Consider the following 10,795-nt stretch of genomic DNA (forward strand, 5'->3'; position numbering starts at 1 on the left):
ATTTTTCACATTTGCTGTCTGGTCATCCTAGACCTGACCCCTGAATGGCATGGACGGGATGGAAAGCTCTCAGAGACAGTCCATGTAAAATACTTCTATTGGAAGGTGTCATATATCTGGCATAACATTTCTGCACTGGCCTTTTTCTCCGAGTCACCAGTGCAAAGGTCATGTTGGGGACTGGAAGGAACATACTGGCAAGGGAGTTGGTGAGAGGTCAGAGGGCATGTGACCAGTGTGTGCTGTGCTCTGGCTATTTCTGCTTTTTATGGCCCATACAAAACAGCAAAAACTAGAGCAGTTTGTCTGCTCTAGGCTAGCTAGACTCCTGCCTTCCCCAGAATACAGGGAGTGTGAAGATAGCTTAGAGCCTCTTTGCAAAATGTCTGTCTTATAAATGATTTTCATATTTATTTTTCAGTGTCTTTCATAACCTGTAGGCTTGACCCAGCAGAAAATAACTGGCTTTCTGGATCATGCCAATTTCAGAAGGACAAGGCTTCTTCACAGCAGGTTGGCCTTTCCAGGAGAAGGTTCAGTTTGCTGCAGAAGGCTCAAAGAGAACCAAACAACAGAACAGCCTCCTGTGAAGTAAGCTGCACAGCTGACAGGGGGAGGAACTCTCATATAAAATAACTTGCCCTCTACATCATCCTGCTACAAATCCATATGACTCCTCACATTTGATTCCTGCAGCCCATGCAATTGGCTACAGTATGTGTAAGCGGGGGAATAGTCCCGCTATTGTGGGGAACTTTCATGGCTTCTGCACTACCCCAGAAGTGGGGTAGAGAAAGGATCTGAGTCCTCGCTCCCACTTCCTTTACTCAGTGGCCTCCCTGCCCTTGAGGACTCCCCTTCCACTCTCCTGGCAGAGTCCTCGTAATCCCAACAAGGCTGGGCCCAGGATTCCTGTGGGGCTCGACCTCCAACCCTGCTGTGGTCACCTAGGACAGGGGCTAGGGTGTCCCCTCCAGGGTACTCTCTCTGCATTGGGCACTTCTCTGACCCACTGACCATTACACACAAGTTAAAGCAAATGCAAGTTATTTAATCAACAATTAATTTAAAAAAAAATAAGAAAAAATGGGAAAGGTTAAAGGAAACACATCAACCCGCTCTGTGGCAGGGAATGTCACAAACAGCGTCTCTGGAATATCAGGGCAGGGTCCCCCTCGGTCTCCCCAGCTGCTCACTGCACCCAGCTCCAGACTGCTCCAGCCCCAGCTGCACCACTCTGTCTCTGCACTGCTGCTGCTCTGCCTCCAGCTCCCTGGGCTGCTTCTTTGGCCCCTCTGGCTCTGGTTGCTGCCGCTCTGCTTCCAGGACAGGTCTGCTCTGCAGGCTGCTTCTGTGACTCTGCTCCCAGCACTGACCTGGGCTGCTTTTCTGGCTCCTCTGGCTCTGGTTGCTGCAGCTCTCCTCCCAGGGCAAGTCTGCTCTCTCTGGGCTGTGCCTCTGGCTTTGGGGTGCAGCTCTGCTCCCAGGACAGGGTCTGCTCTCTCTGGGCTGCTTTTCTGGTCCCTCTGGATCTGGCACAGCTCTGCTCCCCAGCTTAGCTTGGGCCCCTGCTTTCTCCTTAGCTCGGCCCCATTCTGTCTGACCCAGCCAAATCCCGCTCACATGGAGGATGGGACCTCCCTGGCCTCCTGACTCCCTGATTAGCCTGCTTGCCCTGTCATTCAGGCTGACCTGGAGCATTGGCCTCTCCCCGCTGTTCCTGGGGACTATCAGTCTCAGGGTCCTGGTTTCCCATAGACCCTTCACCTTTTAGTACTGGGAACTAGCCAACCAAAGCATCCCCACTGAATGTTAGTGAGAGGGCAGCAGTCCCCTTACATATGGGAGGCAGAAGCCTCCTCCCTTCTTTTCCTTCTCCTTGATCTCCATTTCTTTTTGGGAAGGTTTGGTTATTTTTCAGGCTAAACATCTCTTCTCTTTTCCTGACATGGAATTGTTGGCCATGGTTTGACTGTCTTCACACTCAAGAGTTTTTTGGTGAAAAACCAACTGTTAGCGTCTCCTTGTTAATACCTTGATACTCCGAGCACTTGATCGCCATTTCTGGTGAAACACTAGGGAAGTATGTAGCCTGAGGTGGCCAGAAAATGCCTAATGAACCATTCTGCAGCTACTGCAGATAGGAGGAGCTTCCACAACTGTGGAGACAATGAGGTCCATGAAACTTCTGAGGGCCAAGAAATGTAGGGGATTGTTTTGGATAGACCTTAGCCACAGCTCAAACATAATTTCAAACAGAAATGGAACGCATTTTAAGGTGAGAAAAACCTTGGTTAACTTATTCCCCCATTTCTGAAGGCCATTATATTTCCTGGCTTTGGCTACAAGTGAAAATTCCAAATATCACAAGAAAGGGTGCTGCTGCTGTATTTCTAGCTAGAAAGGAAATACCAGAGGTTTTGTGAGAAACCCAGTTCTCATGAGTTTTCCAGACCAAACTTTAGGATACGCTTTAGATAAGCATCTAGACTTTTGGATGTTTCTCTGACCTTTGCATCTGTTGCAATTTGCTCACCACTTGCTTGAATCAAATTTGGAGTAAATGAAATGCTATTTTAGAAGGGTGAACACTCACCAGGTTACAAACAGGGTGTGGAGTATGGTGTCTTGTGTATATACTGAGTGTGTACACAGAGTACAGAGGAACTGGACAGGTGTGAAAGGGCCCCTAGATGCCTGACATTCTGCCAGTGTGCATGTGCAAAGGCGCTTAAGTCCTGACACCCATTGCCCAGTTCATGCGTAAGACACAATGGGATTCACAAACTAGGTATTCCCTTACCTATCTTGTTGGCAGGGCCTAATCTGGTAGAGGTGTTCAGAGGCTGCCTGAGAGTACACCTATAGGATCAAGCCCTGCACAAAACAATGGAGAGGTGGTGGTGTTGCCCTTTTACCCAGTAGCCCAGGGGTTAGAGTACTCTTACTACTGGGGAAAAGAGCACTACCGCCATCCCCCTTTCTCTTGAGAAAGGGCTGACCTGGCTTAAGCATCTAACTCCCTTTGAAGGTTTAGGCCCCACTCCTCTCCTCAGCATTTCTTATTGGCTAGATTGTATGGCTCCCTACTCAATGTGCGTGGTTTTCGAATCCCTTTCTTAGGCTCTTAGCTCTCCCCATGCTTTGTATAGGGAGGCTGGATATCTAACTCATGGCTTAGGATTCCATTGGGTGATGTGGCAACTAAATGTATGTGCCACAGTGCTGAGTCTTAGTCCTCTTTGTGGATCTAGCCTCCAGGCACTACCACAATACTACTACTAATCATAATGAATATGATAATTTTTTTTGGTGGTATGGACATTTCCTTAGTCTTTTTATAGAGGGTTTCTGAAAGTTGAAAACTCTGTTAGATATGTTCGTAGGAGCCTGTAACCCCTATGAACACAACATTCAACTTCATTATAAGGTATCTTTCAGATGTTGTGCTCATGCTACTTATGCTAACGTATGTTAAAACATTCATGAAGCCTCTGCTGTGCTGTCATTCATTATAACTCTTCTGTGGAGGCCCTTTTAAAGATTGTGCTTATTGAGATTACAAGGAAAGAGAGGAAGAAGAGATTGTGTTTGGATATGGGTTTAGGTTAATTTTTTGCACTTGAAGCTGGACTGTGCTGCTGTATAAACTATGGCAAGAATAGATTCAGTTCTTTGGTTCAAAAATTCACAATTTGTTCTCATGAGATCCATAGTGATGGGAATATCATGAGATCAGATAGTCATGGAAAATATTTTCCATCTCAAATAGTGGAAATCTCATGGGAACAAGTTGTCCTGTGAGAATCTGGTTGCATCAAAACTGGAACTTGAAAATAGGCCTCTTCAAATTTTGGATCCAGCTTCGAGCCAAAACTTGTATTGAATTTGGATCTGGATATTCTAGTTTGACTTATCTGAAATTTGAAGGGGTTCAGATTCAAGGATCCACATAGGAGTTTTGGTCCACATCTTGCTATAGGTCTGAAAATCTTTCATAAGGAAACACAAAGCTGGGCAGATGACATATGACCTTCAGAAATGTTTGAGATACAACATTGTGAATGTCTGTATAAGCCAATCAAAGAAAACTAATCCGGTTCTCTAGTATGATAGAAATCATTGGAAATTCAGTTTTTGATAAAGAAGACTGTTGAAATTGTGTCTTAAGTGAGGAACATGTGACAGAAGGCTTTGATTCTTTTTCTTTATCTCAAATGAATCTTTTAAATATAAATTGAAAGTTGTTAGATTAACTGGTCTACCAAGACATCACCCTAATCACATTTAAACTCTTCCTAAAACTTCACTTTTTCCACCATTACCACAAGAAGTGAGTTACTATTCACTAACTTCTATCTTTATCTTTATTATGTTATTAAAAACAAACAGATCTTTACAAAACAACCAAGATGTATACATTCCCAAACTGAGTAACAACTACATGATTACTGCTGTAAGACTTTCCCTCTTTGCCTCTCTCTCTATTAATCACCCAAACTCGTGTCTCCTCTAAAATGTAGATTAGATGCTCTTTGGGGCAGGGGCCATGTTTTTCTGTTTCTTGTGTGAAACACGTAGAAGCCTTTTGGATGCTATAAAATAATAATAATAATAATAAGAATTAATAATAACCACAGGTCAGATTCTTAGCTTGTGTAACTCAGTGTAGCACCATTGACTTTGATGGAGCTATACTGAGTTACATCAGCTAAAGAGCTGGCCCCAAAAGTTTGGGTTTCATTATGAACTTCAAATTTATCACGATACTCCAAACAGTATGATCTCTGGATGAGTTTTATGCCTCACCCTCTGGGATTCCCCTCTCCCTAACAAGCTCCAGCTTTACCTTTAAATATCTTCAAAGGGCTGAGAGAGCAATGGCTTGCCAGTTCCTTGTCCTTCAATATCTATGGGGGACACTTGGCTGACCTTTTTAGCCATGAGTGGGATGGAAGAGTGAGGAATGGAGAACAGCGACTGGAGTGGAAGGAAGCTGTATGATTTGTTGGCTGTGGTTCTATGGGGAGGACCTATTGGATACTAGATATTCATGTTTGGGTTGAAGGTAGATTGAGGAGGGAGTCAAATGACTATGGATGGGAGAAGGGACCCTGGCTCGGTGAAGGGATCTGTGAGGAGTATTGCTGGATTAAAGGGGTTTTGGTTAAGGACCAGGTTTTCTCTTCACAGAGGTGACGGATTGGGAGCTCTTTTGTGGTTGCCACACTAGAGGTAGGAAGAGTCTCTTTGCCTTAAGCAGGATGCACACCTATTATAACTTCCATGTGTTCCACAGCAAAGATTACAAAACAACCTCTTACATTGGTGAGAGTTATGCATATATGTGGACCACAGGACTGGGCCCTAAAATGTTATCAAAAGTTTAGTGGTAGAGTTCCAAATAATTAACTGGTTGAGATAGAATGAAAAGGACACATTATAAAAATGGAATTAGTATGGACATAATGTTGCAGTCCTTATTCAGGCAAAATTCCCCATTGAACTGAACACAAGTTTTGTCTAAGTGAGACTGCAGAATCAGGCCAGATACTACTAATAACTTTCAAAAGATTCAGGTGCCTCCTGAACACTGGAAGCATTGGAAGGACTGAAGGCTCGTTGATTGATTATTTTAATACTCAAGGCTTTTGCTGTGACTTGTAGGTTCTTTCTTGATTTTTAGTATTATTATTGGATGATACTGATGCTAGTACTAGACTTCAAGGATATAACGTCTATTGGTAATATTTTCTCTAATGATTTCAAATTGGGACAGGTTGATGGTTATTAGAGCAAGAGCTGCCAATGGATGTTGCTATTGGGTATTACAATGTCCTGCCATCATTTGATAGAATCAAGCAGAAAGAACAAATAGTGCAGACATAATAAAGCTAGACATTTATATGATTGTCATATTCTTTAATGCCTTTTTTCTTCAGTCATTAAAGACTCAAGGAGAAGAATTAATGAGGGAAAAACTGAGTTTTTAAGAGAGCAAAGATTCATAAAGGTTTGTTTATCAGTGGTTAGACATCTTGGTTGAATTTTATTTTATTTTTCGTTGGCTGATGCTGTCAGTATATCAACCATATCAATGCTGGGGTCAGCTTCATTTATCAATTGCACAATATGCACACCTTGTATATGTATAAATAGAGAAAGATTGTATCTACGTATGCCTGAACAAAATGGCCATTGACTATTTTATTCAATCTGTAAAGTTACTTAGGGTGATTCCAGTGAACTGCAACTGTGTACTCACCTTTGAATATATGCACTTATCCTTCCCAAGCTGTATATATTGAACTTGAGTTTAGAATCTGCTGCTTTTAGATTTAAACATTGAGCACATTGCACTTTTTAGAAGTTGTTTTCTTTTCTAAAAGTTTCTGTTGTTTGTCTTATCATAAATGGAATTTTTGGTATTGGCCTCGTCGTGCTAGCTGCTTCTCTTGGAATGAATATTAGTATACATGGATTGCATTTTGCAGTATATATTCAGGAGAAGAAGACCCAGTGAACAACAGAAATGCTGTATTTCTGCTCAGTATGGGGACGGGGCAGTCAGCAGAGAGGCCACCCAGGGGGCTCTAGTGTCCCATTTTGCACAGTGGAGCCAAGCACTATGGCAGCTTTGTGATGGGATTGTATCAGGAAATTGTGGGTAGGTCAAGGGGGAGGTAGGGGCATGGTCAGTGTGACTTCAATTGCACAGTAGTCCATAGCCACTACTCTAGTCCTGGAGTAAAAGCACCCAAGCTAAGCAGCTGCTCCATGTGCAGCCAATAGGCTTACAGGCAGGAGGATTCCATACTCTACCACCCTCTAACATCCATATGGTCCTATGAGTAAAGCTCTTTTACTGCGGCTTTAAGTGGAGGAGCAGGATTTGGTCCAGTGTCCTATGAACTCAGTGGGAATTTTTACTAAGAAAAAAACTGGAGGATTGGGCTCTATAGGTTTACATAGAAAACATTTTAATATCCATTTAGGGGGCTAAGAAGGTACTTTTTCACAATATAAAGAAAAAAATGCTATGTAAATGTATTATTTCAGAGATAATTGAAATTTTACATGAGGATAAGTTAAATGTGCATTAATAAAAAAGCTAATTAGACAAAATATAAAGCTACTGGGTTTAATTCTTTTTTCAATTGCACCAGTTTTAAACCAGTATAATTGCATTAACTATAGTGGAGTTCTGATTTACATCTGTTCAAATGAGAGGAGAACAAGGCACAAAATACCATTCAGCTCTGATTTGAAAAGCTTTACATTAACTTTTGAAGAACACAACATATATTCACTCTGTTGTACTTTTTGCAAAAGCTTTATGTTTAGAACACATTTATATTTACATGCACTATGGAATAACAAATATAATTGTCTTCCTGACACTAAAGTTTTGGATTTATTGGAAAAGACAAACATGTGGTTGAAAGCTGAAGTAGTTTGTAGTTTGTGGAAAGATTTTAAAAAATAGCTGCAGAATAAACAACAATATTTTACAAAGCATATAACTCAGGTCAAGGTGAGTGTTGGGTACTTAGTTCTTAAGAAATAGGTGGGGCAGTAATAAATGAATGTATTCAATATTCCAGATTGTAGGGCCTGATTCTGTTCCTTTGAAGACAATAGAAAAACTTTTATTGACTTCAATGAGAACAGGATTTTTATCACTCAGCATTTAATCACCAAATTACATTTAATAGAAATATTTCAGAATTTCATTTAGTATTCTTACTGTGTTTAAATTTGTTGATTGGAGAAATTACAAGCACAATGACCAAATAAGGATAATTAATTATCCTGAATTTGATTGTATGAATTGTATCTAATCTGAAATCTCTACTTTGCATCGTGTACAGCCTAATCATCATTCCAAAAAGCGAACTGTTCTCTAGTGAAGTTGTATTTAACAAAAGGGACTAAATAAAAGATTTTTTTTTAAATGAATTGAGTTACAGACCAACTCTATTAAACTCTGTTACGAGTTTAATGAAATTATCTCGGACTTAGTCACATTAATTGCTGTAACCAGGGCTCTAGGATCAATACAGTGTAGTGCTGAGGAAACGATAGCCTATCAAAATAAGTTTTAAACCAAAGGTTGTGCCCAGTGCTTAGCTAATATAATATGTACTTATTTCAGATTTACTCTAGGAATTACATGTATTACATATTTACCTTTTTATAATTTAACAGTGCTGGAATTTAATGGACGTATAAGGCATTTGATAGTGAGATTTTTGTATTTTAAAAATATGGTATATGAAAAAGCAATGCTCTACAGATTTATTCTTATTTCAGAGGAACCCCAGAGCTTTGGTATTCAGCAAAAGTTTCTTTTGCATCTCATAAGTTGTTTCATTATCAATATTAATTTGAAAAAAATATTATTTACATTTATGGTGTTACTATTTATTTTTAATCAAGTATTGTACATTCTACAGCCCTTCTGTGTCCATCTAACAAACCACAGAATATTCTTGTCATAAGAACAATTAATTGGTTTTAACACAGCATGGTCCATAAAGTTGCGTTGGCTTGTGTTCCAAAGTGAATAAGACAGACAAAGATTAAGGGCCTGATCCAGCTCCATTCGGATCAAAACTCTCATTGAATGTAACAGTTCAGGATCAGGCTTTGTGTCTGAGTAGGGTGACCAGATAGCAACTGTGAAAAAACGGGATGAGAGTGGGGAGTAATAGGCGCCTATATAAGAAAAAGTCCCAAAAAATGGGACTGACCCTTTAAAAATGGGGCATTTGGTCACCCTATGTCTGAGAAAATTCACTAATGTGGAATCTTTAAATTTTAGTGTTCCATCCCAGCTTCAGCTCCCCTGTCCTGGTAAATCATTCATATTTTCACACTCAAGTAATCTCCAATATAGAAGTTATATAATTGTTTATTTAAGCATGCCCCCGGTGCTTTTGTTTTACTTTTGTGCCTTTTATGTGCATGTGACTTGTGAATATGGAATTTGGTTGGATAAATGGTTTCATATGTTCACTATGTATAATCTTCATCTTCAAGTTTTCTGTTTGCTTACTTGTTAAAATAAATGTTTTCCATTTAATACAACAGTTTGTAAGAATTGCTGTGAAGCAAAGTTAAAAGGATGAGTTCTTGAAATAGAAATTCATAATAAAAACATTTAAAAATATGTTTTAACATGTGGACTAATTTCCCCCATGTTTTCACTTTAATTAAAATCTTATTGTCTTGGAAAAATATCCCTATTCCATCCCCTTTCCTCCCAGTTCCCTTCCCCATTGCCCCCCACATACACTCATAAATCTAAACATTGTGCAAACTAACTGTACATTTAAAAAGCTCCGTGCAAAGAAAATACTTCCACAAAGCCTTTGCTTCATGATCTGACTTCTTACTCCAATGAAATCAACAACTGTTTCATATGGTTACCCTTTGAATGTAAACTATTTTTTAAAATTATTTCAAGTTTTTTTTTAATTCACTCTCTTTTTATTGTATAGTTAACCCATCATGGTGTTCATATGGAGTTTTTAAGGCATTTGAATGTCAAATTAAGCTACTAATACAGAGAGAATTCTACAAACAAAAGTCATCTTATCTCATTAGAAATGAAAAGGGTAATGATTTTTTAAGAAACAATTTGCATTTAGAGAAAAGAGTATGATCAGCCATGTTTGCTGGCTGCAAATGTTCCTAAGTTGTTCTGTATGTAATCCTAAAGGTCCTTTGCGTTCAGATTTAGAAGAAACAGTTTAAAAGAAATCAACTAAATCCTTCACTTTCAAGAAACCTTTCCCGGACAAAGAAATTACAGTAAAGTACCACATGAAACAGAATGTGAAGCATGCTACAGAGCTTATCTATTTTCAGTCAAAAAAATTTTGACGTCTGAGCTATGATTCTGGAAGACAGGTATTAGCTCTTTGTAGAGAGCGGATCAGCTTTAAAGACTTAAATTATTTTTTCATTGTTTTGTCTATTAAAACTCACCAGTGCCCTTCTTCTGCTTCTCCAGGAAGTTGTACCCGTCAGCACCTGCTGAGGGCTTCGTTGACCAAACTGACAGGTAAAAAAATTCCTGTAGAATAAAGCCAGACCAGCTGGCTTTGAAGAGAAACCCCCCAGTTTGGGCTGTGTTTGCCTCACTCACCCTCTACTATGAAGACAGAAGCTTTTTCCCTTTTAGTTGTTGACCTGTAAGATGTGTGATCCCTGTGCACAAGTGTCTGGCAGGCCTAGGTGCACCTGCTCCTGTCACTCTAGAGTAAATTTAGCTGTAAAAGGTATCACTGACAACCAGACCTTTGTCAGCGCTGGCAAAAGAACACAAAATTACTGTCCCCACAAAGTATGCTGCAAGTTCAAATGGAAAATATCAAAATCAGTCATTTCATCCAAAAATCACTCCTTTGAGGAAAAAATGAAATTGCTTTCATATGGCAAAGAAGTTTCCTCTTTTACATAGACGTTAAAATTACATTTCCAAGAATAATCTCAGAACAAGACAAGTTTTTGTTCTAATAATTGTGGCTGGAAGGAAACTTTTTTAATGGAAATACAGCACACATATATTTCAATTCAGGCTATTAAACTGTGTTAAGTATTAAAATTGATTGCCTTTCTTTTCACTAACTCATTGTGCTTTTTTATCCAAAGAAATACTAGATGGCTAAAACTTCTCAAATAGGAGGTATTAATCTCACTCCCAAAATTAGAAAGCATGTAGTGTTGAGAGACTGGATGTCAAAATTACATGTTCATAACACTTATGCTTTGAGAATCTAGAAACCAA

At 39.6% G+C, this 10,795-nt stretch overlaps 1 protein-coding gene across 1 annotated transcript in view; it reads right to left on the bottom strand.

The window, feature by feature from the left end:
- Positions 1 to 10,161, bottom strand: part of MEF2C (myocyte enhancer factor 2C) — a 158,667-nt gene extending 148,506 nt beyond the window's left edge. Inside the window, exon 1 of the mRNA XM_043514468.1 lies at positions 9,994 to 10,161. The gene's annotated coding sequence lies outside the window, so the exon portion shown is untranslated. The remainder of the gene's footprint in view (positions 1 to 9,993) is intronic.
- Positions 10,162 to 10,795: the final 634 nt, after the last annotated feature.

This window comes from Dermochelys coriacea, chromosome 5, assembly GCF_009764565.3.
Source record: "Dermochelys coriacea isolate rDerCor1 chromosome 5, rDerCor1.pri.v4, whole genome shotgun sequence".
NCBI classification, from domain to species: Eukaryota; Metazoa; Chordata; order Testudines; family Dermochelyidae; genus Dermochelys; species Dermochelys coriacea.